Source organism: Armigeres subalbatus, chromosome 1, assembly GCF_024139115.2.
Source record: "Armigeres subalbatus isolate Guangzhou_Male chromosome 1, GZ_Asu_2, whole genome shotgun sequence".
Lineage (NCBI taxonomy): Eukaryota > Metazoa > Arthropoda > Insecta > Diptera > Culicidae > Armigeres > Armigeres subalbatus.
In genome coordinates, this window is record NC_085139.1 from 309076122 (window position 1) to 309094143 (window position 18022).

The following is an 18022-nucleotide window of genomic DNA, read 5'->3' on the forward strand; positions in this document are numbered from 1 at the left end:
CAAAGAAATTTCCGAAGGAAATTGCGAATCAATTACTGGGAAAAATCTGAAGGAATTCCTGGCGAAACCTAGGAATTTACTTAAGAAATACCAACATTTCCTTTGAAATTCTATTCGGAATTTCTTCATTAATTCCTTTAAGAATTCCTCCAGCAATTCCTTAAAAAATCCTTCCAAAAATCCTTTTTGGATTCCTGCGGAAATTCCTTTAGGAATTCTTTTGGGAAGTCTTTTAGAAAAACCTTCAAAAACTCTTTTAGCAGTTCCAATGGGAATTATTTTCGAAAATTCATTCAGGCTCCCTTCCAAAAATGCCTTCGAAAATTCTACACAAAATTCTCCAAGAATTTCTTCAAAATTTCCTTCAAAAATTCATTTGTGAAATCCTCAATATTTTTTCCCTTGAAATATAAGAAAATAACCAAGAGTTTTTTTGGATGTTTCCTCAGGGATTTCTTTAAAAGTTTCTTCGAAAAACCTCCGAGATTCCTTCGTATATTTCATCAGAAATTCTTCTGGATATTCTTCCATTAAATCATTTGAAAATTGATTAGATAATGAAATAGCTTCCGATGGATCTACTACACTAAAATTTTCCAAAGGTATTACTGAAAGAATTTTGGAAAGAACTCATTAAGGCATTTTCTAAGAAATTCGTGCAGGAAGTTCTGGAAGAATTCTCGGAGAATGTTTTAAAGGAATTTCTGGAAGAAGTTCTAAAGAAATTCCTTAGGGAAATTTTGAAGACATAAGGGATGTCTGAAAGAATTTATTTAAGGAATTCATTGAATAATGGACGAAAAATTTCATAAGGAATATTTTCCGAAGGATTTCTCGAAGAAAATTCCGAAGGCATTGCTTAAACAAAATAAAAAGATTGTTCAACAATTCTCGAAGAAACTCTCAATGGAATTTCTCAAGAAATTCCTTAAGAAATTTCCGGAGGAATTGCTTAATAAACTTTTGAAGGAATTTCCTAAGAAGTCTCCGAAGGAATTCCTAACTAAATTTTCCTAGGAATTCCTGAAACAATTTTTTCGTATGCATTCCATAAGGAATTTCCGAAAGACATTCTTACAAGATTTTCTGAAGAAATCTGTAATGGAAAATGGTTTTTTTAAGGAAACTTTTTGGAGGAATTTACCAAATGGTTTTGTCAAGAAAGGTGCTGTTTCGCGAGAAATTAATTGTTGCAGTTATAATCCGTGGCCTCGTTGCCGGTCACGAGTTAGTGAATCCCCGTAATAAGGACGCCCAAGGGCGACTCCCGCCGAAAATTGGTCGGCCATCGCCTCCTCGAGCTGATTTCGTACACCGCAACCGGATTCGGCCACCCGTCAGTTGTTTTATAGTTGGCTGTTCACATCACCGTCCGGCATATAGTCAATACCTGCGACGCCGCCCGCTGACCCGGTAAAGCAACTGCCGTCCGTCAAACGCACTACTGTTGCATCGAAGCTCGTCGGCTGTGAAATCACCTAGCCACCTATTGGCAACTACTTCGTCCGGCCGTTTGGGAAGCCGCTTAATCAGCAAGCCTCCGGCCGACTGCCTTCTCGCCCGCAGTCCGGCTGGCTGTATAATCGCGTGGTCGCCTATCACCCGCTTCTTCATCCTGCTTCCGGATTATCTCATCGTAGCACGTTTACTGTACCACCATCGGGTTAGGGACAAACGGTCGAAAGACAAAAGGTCGAAAGGACAAAAGGTCGGAAGACAAAACGTTGAAAGAACAAAAGGTCGAAGGGACAAATGGTTGAAAAGGACAAAAGATCGAAAGGGACAAAAGGTCGAAAGGACAAAATGTCGAACGAGACAAAAGGTCGAAACGGACAGAACGTTGAACGGGACAAAAGGTCGAAAGAAACTAAAGATCAATAAGATCAAAAGGTCGAAATGGACAAGGAACTGAAACGGAGAGAGTCAATCTAGCACCAGAGTTGCCCTACACAGTTACCAAAAACTCTGCTCTTTCATTTTTCACAATGTTTAACAAATAAATAAAATTCATTTAGTGTGTACAACTAATCCAGCTTTTTACGCTGGCCATAAATTTACAAGGGGTGAATCGAATTTGACATATGCTGTGTACATAATTTTTTATCAATGTATTAGTAGCCATGAATTAGTTCTAGATCTGTCATATTTTTATGTTGTGAAAATTAGGTGCGATGCAGTTAAACGTTTGGAGTTTTGTATAGGCATTATCATTTATTCTAATACGAATCTAATCTTATACTATTTTTAGGACTGGCTTTTATTATGCAGGGCAAACGATCGTCCGTTTATTTCACGGCACGTTCCAATCAATGGTATTTTAACGGACGTTCCGAATGATAGTGTATCAAAGGAAATCTCAAAATCACAACGTGCGCTTTTTGAAGACTTTCTCAAGAATCCAAGAGAAAGTATTTTTTAACAAAAGTAAAGTTATCTCCTGTGGATAGTATTTTTTAAATTTCTGGAATAACGAAAATGTAATTATTAAGGTACACCGGGGCAAGTTGAAATGCGGGGTAAGTTGAAACGGAAGCTGTAATTCAGATAGGAAACGACCGAATGCTCTGATATTTTTTTTCCATCAAACTACTCGCCTAAACGCTCCTTCTGACTGCCATTCCCGAAAGATTGTAGCTTTCAAAAGCAATCCCTGCCATTGTTTATTTTTCGCCCTTTGAAAAATATAAACCAACTATTTGACGTGTCAATGAAACAGGTCTCAAAACGATGTTCGGAAGTGTTTTTTCATCAAATTTTCACGGTGGGTAATCATTCAATGTTGAATAAGCATAATGATTATGAAGCATCGATTAAAGACCCGTTTTAATTTTTTCTATTTTGGTTGTTTGATATTGCTCTGCATGTTCAACTCATCGGGGCAAATAGAAATGCGTGGTGTGGGGCAAGTTGAAACAACGATTCAAAACGTCACCCTCGCAATTAAAAGTAATTTTTTTCAGAATTCAACATGGTCCGTAAATACATACATTCGAAAAACATAAATTTATAAAAACATGCAAACTTCTGAAAATAAATTTAATAAATTCCCGCCCATTCCGTCCTGAATGCAAACCTCCTACAATCTCCACTAGAATGAAAAGGGTCATGTTTAGTTTGAGTTTAAAATTTTTGAGATTCTTAATCTACTGAGCACTGACTCTCAGAAAAATAAAACATAGAGTACGTAAACATTTCGTTAACTCCACCTTTCACTTCCCCAGCTGCCTATTTCTCTAATTGAAGAGTTTATGAGAGATGTGATGGCTGGTTAATTAATGTGCATTTATGAAGAAGCCACAGCCGAATTAATCAACTGCGCAATAAACAAGTGAACCAAATAATGAAGCATCCTGAATAGTAATCCGAGTGGTCACCAGTAGGAGGAAATCAATTTGTCAAATTATCAGCGTAGTGCGTTCTCCAAAATTTAGTCCCTGAAAATACGCTTGTGACTTTGTTGCACACTGCCCTAAGTTTCCCATGTCATTTTCGCCGACTTGAGTAATTTGCCGTTGAATTTATCAAACTTGTTTTACATGGAGAAATACAAAAGAATGTAATAAATTGGAAAAAAAATTGGCATCTTTCCAAAAAATTTACATAATATTCTTCATCCGTATTTATCCGTGTTAATTGTCCCACAATTAAATCGACCATACTTAAGTTTATTTTTTTTGTGTAAAAGAGTACGTATCAAAATCTGGAATCTGATTTTTATGAAAGTATATATCAAGATGAGACAACAAAAGTGGGATTTGTTTTCAAATTTCTAGAACAAAGCCTACTATTTTATTACTTATTTTAATTACTGAAAGAAAATCAAAATAGTCAAAAACTTACATGGGACTCTTATGCGAATCCTGGCAGTATTATAGACATCTTTACAACCTCGTGCGTGCTTCTTGAGTCTCACTGAGTATATACATTTTGTTTTTAATACGGCAAAATCAGCTTATATCCGATTCGCGGGGCAAGTTGAAACGATGCATATAAAAAAATTATTTAAATATAAAAAATATTTATAAAAAAAATTGTTAAGGTTGCTTATTTTTTATGTATAATATTTGGCCCGAACTAACAAACACCGCAAACGGATTCAAAATATATCAAAGGGTAATTTTTTTACAGCATTTCGAATTTCAACTTTGAAAAAACCGTTTCAACTTGCCCCGGTGTACCTTAAAGCTGTTGAAAATACATTTGCAGAATGATATGAATAAGTAAATAAACCGTTTTTACTGATAGACAGCCGATGATTACCAACGGTCACAATTTAGTAATTTGAGTGGCTTCACCCTCAGATAATAGGAAAAGCAAAAACCGTTTTGTTATGTACCAATTTTGATTTACCTCTGATTTTTATTAGATTTGATTAAGACAAAAAACGCGTTACTTTAAGCCAAAAGAGCCCCACATTATGGATTTAAACTACGTCAAACTTATGAAAGCTATGAGGCTGCAATCGGAAGACCATGTAATGCTGCTATTGTAGCTTATAAATGTTTTCATGTCTCCTGGACGAGATATCCGAAGACATCATGTAGATATTTCACAATGACATAACTATTCTATTCTTCATACCTAAATTCAACCTAAAAAAAGTCAGGATTAAAAATATGTTTTGATGAGAAATATTACTCTGTGTTCCGGTATAACACTCCAATCGCTAGCAAAATTATGACAATTCAATGTTTTCATTGAAAATTTCAACTTCATAGATTGCTAAGATGCATCTATAAAAATTATGGTGGACGCACCATATGTCAAAAGGGGTGATGCAAAGCATTATGGCATCATCGAGTAAAAAGCTGGATAGATGGATGTTGAGTTTTCTAAATGTCACTTCGATCTGTTAAAATGGTGCATGCCACACCAATGCGTGCGCCTGCGTGGCTGTGGAGTGCACTATTTTGACAGAGCGAAGCGACATTCAGAAAACCGAGATTTCATCTATGTAGTAAGTGTCTATGTAAGTGTAAGTGTCTATGTAGTGTAAATACTCATTGAATGAATTTTATTTAATTGCTAAAAATAGTTTAAAATAAAAGAGCAACTTTTTTTGCCAACTGTATAGGACAACTCTGTCTCGCGCAATACAAGTTTTATTCATTTCCTAAATCAACAACAGAACTATCTACATAAATATTCATAATATAGTTTCATAGTAATTACCCCTTCTTCGAAAATTGCTCATTCTTCAACTTTGTTTGTTGTGATGAGTGTGTTATTTCTACTCGAAGTTAAATGCATTTCATATTTTTTTTCGGAATACACCCAACATGATATCAACTTGTTCTTGATCAACCTTTTGTCCCTTTCAACCTTTTGTCCTTTTCGACCTCGTGTCCTTTTTGACCTTTTGTCCTTTTCGGCCTTTTGTCCTTTTCGACCTTTTGTGCCTTTCGACCTTTTGTCATTTCGACCATTTGTCCCTTTCGACGTTTTGTCCTTTCGGCCTTTTGTCTTTCGAGATTTTTTCATAGATTCACCACCATCATCCGTACTGTTTTCCATCCGGTCAACCACGAGATCGTCCTACAATCGTCCTGCTTCAACGGCCGACCACCCGTTTTCGACACCGAAAGCTATTCCGGCTTGTAGCCCACTAATCGAATCATCGTGCGACACCCCGTCGGCTGCATCATTGGCCGTATTTCCTCTGGATGAATTTTTGATCGGCAGCCCACCGGCTACAAAACCGCCGGCCTTCTTGTCGGCAGCGTCCTTGCTCAACCACCTGACCACCGCATCATTACCAACCGCCTGTAAGTGTTAAAGTGATAATAAAAACCCCTAAGTAGATAATTCAAATCCATGATTAGGTCCTTCACGCTCCCGAAAACCTCCCCACACCAGTGACCCTGAGACCCGGAACAAAAGAGGCCTTTTGAGTCCACCCTAGACGGCAGCCGCGGCTAGACCAGCTGCTAGGGGTTAAGGCCAGTGTCCGTCAGCAACCGAGCGGTTCTGGGGCCGCATAAAATAGAGTCTTATAATCTATATGACTGATTACAACAGGTTATGTGATCATTGTTGTAGAGGTATTAGAATATGTAATACTCAAGGGAATTCTTTGATGCCAAATCGCTCCCAGGACACCAAGAATAAGAGCTAACGAAGAAGTTGGTGGTCGATAAGGCACAGGTGAGAGGTATGACGCCTTAAGCGAGCCTTCAATGTGTGAACCTGGACGAGATTACCACGGTAGACGAGGTAACTTCCGCAATGAAGGAGCAACTCGACTTGGGCGATGTTGATATAACAATCCGACTAAGAAGGGGTTCATCAGGCACGCAGATCGCTGATATAAAGCTCATAAAGCACTGCGAATCGGCAAAGTAAAAATCGGTTGGTCGGTGTGTTCGTTGAGTCTCTCTCAGCAACCAGACAGAGGTGTGCTTCAAGTTGCAAAAAGTCATCAAAATGTCAGATCTGTAGAAGCGATGGTCGCAAGGACCATGTTACTGTTGGTCAAAAACGTCCAGCGTTCAAACAGGCGATGTCAAGTAAATTGCAGTGGAGGTAATACAAATTAACCTCAACCACTGTGATACTGCGCCGCACTTGCTGTGGTAATCTGCGAGGGATTCAAAGTGCGATGTTACAATCATCTCTGATCCATACTGGATCCCACCATGAAACGGTAATTGGGTAGCGGATGAAGCAGGAACCGGAGTTTTCGAAAGGAAAGTGCTGCGTACCATCTATGGTGGGGTGCAGATGGCGGACGGTACGTGGAGGAGGCGAATGAACCACAAGTTGCATCAGCTGCTGGGAGAACCATCCATCGTTCACACCGCGAAAATCGGACGACTGCGGTGGGCCGGGCACGTAGCCAGAATGTCGGACAATAACCCGGTGAAAATGGTTCTCGACAACGATCCGACGGGTACAAGAAGGCGAGGTGCGCAGCGGGCAAGGTGGATCGATCAGGTGGAAGATGACTTGCGGACCCTCCGTAGACTGCGTGGTTGGCGACGTGTAGCCATGGACCGAGCCGAATGAAGAAGACTCTTATATACCGCACAGGCCACTTCGGCCTTAGTCTGAATAAATAAAAATAATGAAGCAGGAACCGCCGCTATATATACGGTAGAAAGATACCCTCACCAAGAAATTGTATATCATGCAGCTGAAGACTTCGTGATCGCCAAAGTCAACGGAATTTATATATGTAGCTGCTACGCATCCCCACGTTGGACGATTGATCAGTTCAACAGGATGCTGGATAAGATAGCAGAGGAGCTTATTGATAGGAGACCAGTCGTCATTGCTGGAGGCTTCAACGCCTGGGCAGTAGAGTGGGGCAGCCTTTGCAGTAACCCTAGAGGTTGGATTCTACTTGAAGCACTTGTCAGGCTCAATGTAGACTTAATAAATGAAGGTTCGACGATCACGTATCGAAAGGATGGCAGAGAATCCATCATCAATGTTACCTTCTGCAGTCATGTCTTAGTAAGGAGCACGGACTGGAGAGCCTCCGAGGACTATACGCATAGCGATCATCAAATGGTCCGATATTGAGAGCGCAGACCGGTGGTCAGGGCGGCTAAAACTGCTCTCAAAAAAGAAATCAGGCTCTGTAAGGCAGACTGCATGAAAGAACTCTGGTGGTAACCTTAGACGTGAAAAATGCATTTAACAGTAGCAGCTGGGAAGCAATAGCCAGCTCCATACACAGGATGAGGGCCCCAGGGCTTGATTGCGGCAATTTATACCAAACCGGTGATTGTTAGATTTTCTAACAATTTTGTATAAGAACTCATCGGTGTTTGGCATTGGACGCAGAACGATTGCGCGGTTATCGAAATGTTCGGTTCGGCTGTGCGGGCGAGTAAATTAATAAGAAAGTTAAACAATCAGTGCAAGTTTGTTCTTGTTCTGTGTTGGACGTAGAACGATCACAGATCGCGTCCAGACATGTTTTCTTCAGTAAGCAGATTGATCGCCGGTCACTGAAATTTAGTTCTGCTTTGTGCGGGTGAGTAAATTAATTATAAAGTAGAAGTTTAGATCGCGTCCAGACATGTATTCTTCAATAAGCAGAACGATCGATCAAATTTTCATTTTGCTGAGAGCGGTCTTTGATTAAAATTATTTGTTTTGTTTTCATCGATCAAACTACACGCATATCGTTTACCAAAACGAACCCTGCCACACTCCCTACCTCATTTATCTAACATCTCAGTGATTTCTCGTGGAAGTGAAGATGACCGTCGGCTTCTATCAAAGCGAGTATCATGTCAACATTCTTCTACTCATTCCCTAATTGACCTGCATTCGGGCACGGCAGGCGCTGGTATTGCTTATTTTTAGATCACCAGTTCTAACACATTGAAGATGATGTTAGTCCCAAACTTTATCTCTTGGTTCTCTGTGGTATTACAACTGACCCGGTAATAACGAGGTAGCAACCGTGGGCGTTCAATCATGCTCAATTCTGTATAAGAACCCACTAAAACCTGTATAAGAACTGGGCATATGCGGAAATGCCAAATTCTTACACAATTATTGAATGAGACCTAAAAATTCTGCAAGCTTTTCTTACAAAATTTGTTTGTGAGCTTACATTTTTTGTATAAGAATCTAACAATTTCGCATATGCCCAGTTCTTATACACATTTTGGTAGGTTCTTATACAATCGCAGGTTACGTGGCACTTATCACAGGTTGCGTGTAAGAAACGAATGCTTGAATGTATTATAATTTTTCGAAATTTGTTTTGCAATAAGATTCACCTCTCCATAACCATACGTTGGGTAGATGATGATGATGATAATGATACTACACTCAACCCTCTTTTTACGTCACTTATTGGGGGGACGTAAACCGAATGTGACGTAAAAAGAATTTGTGCTAAAATTTCTAGTATTTCACTTAATTTATTGGTAGTGAGATACTTTCAAATACATTAACTTGCGTCTTACATGAGGTATTGTAAGATCTCTCCGAATCCAGCAGATGTTAAAGATCTCCAAATTGTCCTGGAGTTTGAATCAAATGGTCTACCGAATCAACCGAAGCCTTCATTATATCCATAGTCGTGGTATCAACTCAATTATGTCCTCCGAGGATTTGTCTTTCACTTGCGTCTCAAAACAAGACATATGAGGTGTTGTAAGATATCCAAATTGTCCTGAAGTTTGAATCAAATGGTCCACCGAATCAACCAAGGCTTCCATGATGTCTCCAGTCTTTTGTCCTCCGATTATTTGTCTTTCACATCCGTCTTCAATTCTTGCATGTATGAAGTTGTAAGATCTCCAAATCGTCCTGGAGTTTGAATCAAATGGTCTACCGAATCAAGCAAAGCCTTTATGATGTCCCAAGCCGTAGTATCAACTCAATTATGTCCTCCGAAGATTTGTCTTTCACTTGCGTCTCAAAACAAGACATATGAGGTGTTGTAAGATCTCCAAATTGTCTTGAAGTTTGAATCAAATGGTCCACCGAATCAACCAAGGCTTCCAAGGCCACGATGTCTCCAGCCTCGATGTCAACCCAACTTTCTCTTCTGAGTGTTGGTCTTTTACTAACGTCTCAAATCCAGGCATATTCAATATTGTAAGATCTCCAAATCGTCCTGGAGTTTGAATCAAATGGTCTATCGAATCAACCAAAGCCTTCACGATATCCTAAGCCGTGGTATCAACTCAATTATGTTCTCTGAGTATTTGTCTTTTACTTCCGTCTCAAAACAAGACATATGAGGTGTTGTAAGATCTCCAAATTGTCCTGGAGTTTGAATCAAATGGTGTAATGAATCATCCAAGGCTTTCATGGTGCCCCCAGCCGCGATATCAAACCAATTATGTCCTCCGATTATTTGTCTTTCACTTACGTCTCAAATACAGGAGTTTGAATCAAATATTCTGCCGAATCAAACATGGCTTTCACGATGTCCCCAGCCGCGGTGTCAACCCAATTTTGTCTTCTGAACATTGGTCTTTTACTAACGTCTTAAATGCTGGTATATGAGATGTTCTAAGATTTCCAAATTGTCCTGGAGCTTAAATCAAATGATCTATCGAATCAACCAAAGATTTTATGATGTCCTAAGCCGTGGTATCAACTCCAATATGTTCTCTAAAAATTTTTCTTTCACTTGCATCTCAAATCAAGACATATGAGGTGTTGTAAGATCTCCAAATTGTCCTGGAGTTTGAATCGAATGGTCTAATGAATCAACCAAGGCTGCCATGGTTCCTTCAACCGCGGTGTCAACCCAATTTTATTAGTCTTAGTATTAGTCTTTCACTTGAGTCACAAATTTTAGCATATAAGATGTTTTAAGATCTTCAAATTGTCCTGGAGTTTGAATCAAATGGTCTACCAAATCAACCTAGGCTTTCATGATTTCTTCACTCGCGGTATCAACTCAATTATATTCCCCGAGTGTTTGTCTTTCACTCGTCTTGAATCAAGGCATATGAGGTGTTGTAAGATCTCAAAGTTTTCCTGGAATTTGGATAGTTTGCAAATTGTGTCTCAAATTCTGACATGTAACATGTTGGAAGATCTCCCAATTGTTCTATAGATTGAATCAAATGGTCTACCGAATCAATCAAGGCTTCCATTATGTCCCCGGCCACGAAGTCTAGACTTCAGATATTTCTTCGATGACCTGGAGTGGGATAATTGTGAAATGCGTATCTAATATGGAGCTATGGATCAAAATGGGATGAAACATTTAAAAATAATAATACTGTTGACCTAAAGACCAGTACTCCATGACTTTATTAAATTACCTGGAATGGAACAATAGTTGAAGAGGTATCCAATTCAGTCCTATGGATCAAAACGGGTATCAGCAAGTTTTTCTTAAAAAGATAAGAGCCTTTTGGTTATGCGTGTTGACCGTAAAGCTTATATTTCAGAGATGGATGATATTCATGGATGATCTGCAATGGAACAATAGTTGAAGCCGTATTCACTTTAGTTCTATGGATCAAAAAGGGCATGGCCCATATGAATTGCCGAATTTAGTCACAATCAAATTGCTGGAACCATCCTTACAAACATTTTAGTTTTATGCCGATTTTACCGAAGTTATGTAGAGCAAATAATAGCTTTCATGACCGTTATAAAACTAAAAATGTTCCTTGGGATGATTGGCTGACTTGTGCTGCGCAGGTTGTTACTGGGGTTGCTGGGGACATCATGAAGGCCTTGGTTGATTCGGCAAACCATTTGATTCAAGCTCCAGGACAATTTGGAGATCTTACACCAACTCATATGCCAAGAATTGAAACGCAAGTGAAAGACAAATACCCTGAAAACATAATTGTGCTGATACCACGGCATGGGGCATCATGGAAGCCTTGGTTGATCCGGCGAACCATTTAATTCAAACTCCTAGACAATTTGGAGATCTTAAAACATCTCATATGTCTGGATTTGAGACGCAAGTGAAAGAAAAATACTCGGAGGACATAATTGGGTTGATACCGCAGCTATGCACATCATGGAAGCCTTGGTTGATTCGGCAGACCATTTGATTCAAACTCCAGCACGATTTGGAGATCTTACCACATCTCATATGTCTGGATTTGAGACGCAAGTGAAAGAAAATTTTTCGGAGGACATAATTGGGTTGATACCGCAGCTATGGACATCATGAAAGCCTTGGTTGATTCGGCAGACCATTTGATGGGAAGTGGCTATAGCAGAAACTCTACTTGGTAATACAATCAAATTGCTTGAAGGTACGAAAATGCGTTTTGCTGAATTTGTTTTTTAACCTTATTGGTTCCATAGTACACGTTAAAAAATTTAATGATATTTATTATTAAGATTTCTATTATTTTTTTGCCAAAGCAGGCGCTTAATAAGATGTATAAGAAAAAACATATACATCGCATTAGTCACATACATTCCAAAACTTATACTTTTCATTAACTTATGAATGTTATTAGCTTTTTGATATGGGATCATTCATTAGATGGCATAATGAAGAGTATAAGTATTTTCGAATGGTTTTGTGCCATAACATATAAGGTTATTTTTTTACGTGTACATGAAAAATAAACATCAACAGTTAGCATGTGCTGGACGAGGCGGCAAGCTTGGTATCATTTTGGCGCGCAATGTTTGTTTGATGGAATGTGACAGCTAGTACGCACGACGTCATGAAAGACACCTAGCGCCACCAAACGACGTATTGCCACAGTCAGTATTGTAACGTACTTTGCTTTACACAGCTTTTTGAGTAAAATTTGTTCTAGCCTGGATGTCTGTTATCTGTGGTTTTATGTCAAGCTCGATATCTCGATATTAGAGATATTAGAGATTTTTTAGACGTGTCATCTCCAGTAGCTGGTCCTGAGTAATGAAATTAATATTTTGCTGCCCTTCGATGGTGATAGTAGCAGTCGCAGTAGCTTCGCCTATGTTTCACAATTTCCTCGATGAAACCATGCTCAGGAAACGCTAGCAACTAAGCTGTCTTTGTTGATCAGACAGGATCGGACGAAAACTTCTTCCTGTAAATCACAGTGAAAAAACAGATTTGTCACCCATCAACGTTTTACAAACAGGATTAAATTGTTTGTGATATATGACCAATGCTTTTCTACAATAGATGGTAGTATCATCACCATTATCCACTCTGAATTGATTCCTTTAAAAGTTTAATCACAAATTTCTAGACCTTATTAAGGAATATTCGATGCCATTCTTATAAGTTTGACGAATTATTAAATATTGTTTCAAATCAGTGTTATTAGTTTTACAACATTCTAAAAAAACTCGTTTTATGATTTAATCAAGTATTTTTTCAATGTCAAGTTGATGTAACAATAATTTTGAATAACAAAAAAAATTGAAATAATAATTAGTTAGATAAAACGTTTTTTTTTAGAAACGTACTCTTAAGGAAAAATTAGTATAAAACGCACTTAACCGTAAAAACGAATATGGAAACCTAATCAAACGAATAAATTGTTACTTTCGGTTCATTACATTATCTTCGTATTTTTTATTGATTTACCAACGTGTTTTTTAAAACATGTTTCAAATGCTCATCACGACTTTTCTTTGTAAAAGATATTTAACTAATATAAAATTTATTATGATTGTTGAAGATGTTCTTTTCATAAGCGAAATAGATAGAGTAACGAGTGTTCAATTGCATTGCTTTAAAAATGAAATCTTCCATTTCGTAGCATCTCCCAGTGTTGGGATAAATATGCACGCATCCTTTATATCCCCTTTCATGTTCGGGCGGGATAATCAAATTTAAATTTCCAGGACACAAACGGCCCTCCACACTGCACAGGTTGGGTTGACATGGCGCGCGTACCGTTCGACCGCCCGTCCAAGGATTCCGCAATCTGACAGGCGCGTACCAGTGCCACTCAACCGTAACACGTGCTCCTCCGTTACGACCTCTCCTGCTGTGCGTCAGCCTTGTGAAAGGGTGATAGATTTTCGTTTTCCAGATTTATGGATGGAAAATGTTGCAGAACCTCACCAGCAATCGACGGAAACCGGAAATGAAACACCATTGACAGAATTTTGGAAACAAACTAGCTTTTATTCGGTTGCATATTTCGCTCGGCAAACATCTTTCAAACGATTCTCGGCTGCTGCTTTTGTCACCTATCGAATCGATTGGTCGTCGATTCGAGAGGGGGCTTCACTTACTGCTATGGAAAATGTAATAAAACGAAAATTCACACCTTGGCACAAATGTGTTCCAGTTTCACTTGTACTAATTTTTCACTAAAAGAATCACTTGTTCAAATTAACTATTCGAAGCACAATTCACCTCCAGAAGATCACTGATTTGATTTCGTTTTCAAAAAGCGTTGCTCATCCTATAGACGGTGTCTTCTCTCCACCACGACTGCCCTATGCTGTGTGTAGGCGCTATCGAATCGTGTGTTGGATGGACTTCTCCTGGTTTCGGTACGGCTGTCTTTGGTATTGGTGCGGGAAAGAAGAGTCCGTACGACTACTACACGGCCATCATAAATATATTCGCTCACCGGAGTGCACGAGACTTCGGATTGTTTACGCTTCAGTTGTTTTGATTCGGAATCGTAATCGAAGCGTGTCGGCGACGGCGGCGACTTCGGCTTCGCTCTTTCCGAGCAGTGTTGCTAAGTCGAAATGTTTTACACAAAAATTGTGTAACTGCGTTTAAAATTTAAATTAGAACCCGGAACTGAGACTGCCACCAAAAACCAACTATGAACCAAGAGTTATATCAATTATTCCATTTGATATTATATTACAAAAAAAATAACGATTGATTTATTAGAAACGTCAGTAATGTACGTAATGTTTAGAGCCAGGAGGGAATTTGCGAGAAGATGCATACGGATCCCACATGACAACTATGTATACAATTCGCATTGCATTTTTTTTTATAATTCCCACTCTGACCACATTGAATTATGTATTTTTTCATTCAAAATGTTGGCAGTAAATTTTAGTACGTTGGTTGATTCATCATTCTTCCGCCTTAAACTGGTGAATTAGATGAGTGTATTGGTTACTATTGAACAATGTGTTATGATATATTTTTTTTAAACAACAAAAGCTACTGTTAAAATTAAAATCCAGCAGAAAATTTGTTTACGTGTTGGAACCTTTGGAAAATTTATGACACCGCTATTTGAATTTATTGACTAATAATTTAAAACCAGAATTCTATGCGAATAATTTGCTGCATTTGATCTCATTTAATTGTTCTATTTTGTTTCAAAAATATATCCGATTCAGATTAAGCAATTTATTATATGATAAAGAGTAACTTGATGCCAATGCTCATACGTTCATTTTTTTTCCACTTTAACACGTGATAATGCTCGTAGAAGGGGAATAGGTTATTAACCTTCCTAACGTGTTCGGGTCAATATGACCCGAATCACACTTTCAAATTGTAATAAATTTTCAACACAAAAATGTGAAGGTCTGAAACTTCTAGACTTTTCCTATTTCGTGAAAATGTTTCCGAACGTTGACCTACTTCATACGACGTACCTGAAGGGCTCCAAAAAATGGTGTTCGGGTCATAAAGACCCGGATTTGACTTAGCAATATCTTAGGCATTTCTTAGACAAATTCACATGTTTATAAAGCCAAAGTAATCGTCAACTATTAAAATTTTCCGAAACTGACTTCAGATTGTTTCTATATATATTTATGAAATATCGCGCATGAACGATTTTATTGGTATTTTTTGTCAGAAATGTACTCATTACTATTTTAGAGATGAAGAATCATGGATGCAGACAATTTCTCTGAACATGTTCTTGTCTCTACAAACCATTCTAGATTTCGGAGCTTTGGTCTACCAGGTCAATTACGCTTGGTACAAAATCAATAGCAACCCATGGTGTCCATAAAGGCCCTTAAAAGCCATGCACATAATTTACGATCTAGATATACCCAAACAGAATGTTCCAAGTTCTCCAAATCATTTTGGAGCTCAGACGAATTGGTCTAACAAGACTACTGGACTCGATATCAAACCAATAACAACACATACAGGCTCTTAGAGGCCATGGGCATGATTTACGATCTAGAAGTGTCTAAACCGGATATTATAAATTCTTCAAATCATTCTGGGGCTCAGACCAATTGATCTGCTATGTCAATTAGGCTCAATACCTTACCATTAAAGGCCATGTGCATGATTTACGATCTACATGGGTCCATGATCTAGAAGAAGAAAGCGAAGAAGAAGAAGTAGAAGAAGATTTTTTTTTAGGGAAGATCCCAGCAAAAGTCGTGTTCGGTAGCATGTTTGCTAAGATGTTTTGGATCAAGGGGTGTTTAGGCTCGTCACTCTGCAGTGCTGAAATTACGATGACAGAGTCAGACAGGACGAGGATGGGTTTCCTGGACGGGGAGATGGCAGCGATGAATGCCGCGGTTGCTTCAGCCGAGAAGATGCTGTACAAATCCGGGAGGCTGTCAGAGACAGTGAAACCGGTCCCGGTGACCCTAATGGCGACTCCACGGCCCGAAACCGACCCATCCGTAAACCTGTGTTCGTGGTTATAAAAATCTCTGTTGAGGTTCTCGGCCACTGACCTTCTAAGAGCCATGAAATTGTCACCCCTGCGGAAGTTGCAAGCTTTTTGCTCCATGCCAGTGGCCCGAGTAACACTCTTGTCACATATCAGTCTATGTGATACATATGCGACCAAAACCAGTCACATCGGAGTTGCTTCAATCACACCGATCAGAACTGTGCTACTAGGGGAACTCGCTCCACTGGGGGGAGACCCATGCCGGCCATCGTGCGCAGAATCCGGTTTCCTTCAGTGAGGAGAGGGATTCTGTATTCTCCAGAGGTGGCTGCGGCGAACGAGGTGGCTTTGCGGCAGATGGCCGCCTGCGAATGGTGACGAAAAGGCAAGATGCCTGCCTCAGCACAAGTAGACTCGGCTGGTGTTGAAGGTAACAATCCTGAGGCGGCTCGAACGTAGTAATTAAAAGTCGGTGACAGAGTTTCCGCGAGGTTACGATGGGCGATTCAGGTCACTTCGAGGACGTAGAGTAGGCGGCTATCAATGATAGCCTGACAGATCTTAAACCAGAGCCTTCTGTTGTTGGTTCGATGAGGCTTAGACAATGTCCGAACTAGGTTGACTCCGACAGTTGACTTCAACTTCGCGAAAATGAGGGGCTCAGGTCAATGGAGACTCCGAAAACTTACAATTCTTTTTGTTGAGGATGGGCTGGTTACTCAACTTGATACTCGCTCCGGACAGCTGATGCCTCCACCTGGAGACGTGTCTTCGTACGCTTTTGCTGGCTGTCATGGTAAAGCCTACCGATATGGTCCAACGGAGGACAGCACTTGTAGCGGATTGTGCATTAATCCGTGTACGACCGGGTGTGTTACCAACCACAACTAGCAGAATATAATCTGCGTATACGTAGATGTATATGTTGGCGAGGAGGGAACGAAACACCCCGTTCATAGTCACAAGGAATAATTTGACGGCTAGAACGGAGTCCTGTGGTACTCCTGTTTCCTCTGGAAAGGTCCTCGAACATTGTAACTAATGGGGCGATCCCTGCCCAGCACTAATGAGACCCCCCTTATTCAATAGCCTCAGGGTCGGCGTACGCGCTTGATTATCGCGGCCAAGAAAATACAGGAAACTTCTACTTGAACACCAAAACCGGATTCTTCAAATTACACACAGGTACCTTTATTACTCCTTCGTATTCCCACTTCCTTAATCTACCTCCTACCTCACTTCTCTTCGGTGGGGGCCCCCTTCACGTTCCGCTACTCCAACCGCTTCCTCTAACGTCGCTACCGGGTAGCTCCAATTATAGCCCGTATTGGACTGTCTCGGGGGGAACACTACCTCGAGGTTTCGATGCTGGCTTGTCTCCTCGAACCCAGTCACGGAATGCCTGCAGCGTTGGTGATATGCACAAAATGGCGGTGTCTGGACAGTTGTGCCGCGGACGTGCTAGAATGGCAAATCTGGCCCAGAGCGTGTAGGGTCGAGCTTCGGACGCTAGCGGTCCACCGCTGCTTGGTTAATGGCTCCAAGAACACTCCACGGCCGAGTTCACGTAGACTGATGTGGGTGCACTAAGGTCTAGCCAAAAAAGGGGTCCTATTGGAGGGGGTGTTGGGGTTATTTGTGGCGGTTAGTGATGAGGGACGATCGATGGTCAGGTTTAAACCATACCTGGATATTTCCTCCTATGTCGCGCAATTCACTTTTTCACAGATCTTCGACTTTAACTTCTTGGTTTTAATTTTCCGGATAGCTAATCGACTCACGTCTTTTTCTAGCAAAAGTTGCAAGCTAATTGCCATTTAGCGATGGTGGTCGTTCACGCGAAAAGGCTTGGCATTGGGCTTGACCGTTACCTTTTTCCCTCATCACATTTTCGCCTTATCGCTGTCCCCATTACACCACCCACCATGGCCTCCCATGTCCTTGCGTACACCTGGTGTTGAGTAGCGGAACTATCCTATGCTGCTGGTGTCGGCACAGTGGGTGTTGATTGGGTCAAGTTTCAATGGATCAATAATTTT

General features: G+C 40.1%; 1 protein-coding gene across 1 annotated transcript in view; it reads right to left on the minus strand.

Annotated features, from left to right (window-relative positions):
• The window catches only part of LOC134207901 (paired box protein Pax-9), a 65786-nt gene extending 51926 nt beyond the window's left edge, over window positions 1–13860 (minus strand). Inside the window, exon 1 of the mRNA XM_062683940.1 lies at window positions 13680–13860. The gene's annotated coding sequence lies outside the window, so the exon portion shown is untranslated. The remainder of the gene's footprint in view (window positions 1–13679) is intronic.
• Window positions 13861–18022: the final 4162 nt, after the last annotated feature.